We start from the raw sequence: 268 nt of genomic DNA on the forward strand, positions 1-268 counted from the left end.
TTTATCCAGCCTGGAGGTGTCCTTCTTGGATATACTGCCCCCCCCAGCACACCACAGTGCAGAAGAGGACACTGGTGACCACAGACTGATAAAACATCCCCCGCAGTTTGCTGCAGATGTTAAAAGACTGCAGTCTCCTCAGGAAGTGCAGCCTGCTCCTTGTCTTCTTGTACAGGTGGCTGGTGTGTTTTGTCCAGTCCAGTTTGTTATCCAGCCATAGCCCGAGGTATTTGTATGATTGGACTGCCTCCACCTCAACTCCCTCTAG

The sequence above is a fragment of the Etheostoma spectabile genome, chromosome 7, assembly GCF_008692095.1.
Source record: "Etheostoma spectabile isolate EspeVRDwgs_2016 chromosome 7, UIUC_Espe_1.0, whole genome shotgun sequence".
NCBI classification, from domain to species: domain Eukaryota; kingdom Metazoa; phylum Chordata; class Actinopteri; order Perciformes; family Percidae; genus Etheostoma; species Etheostoma spectabile.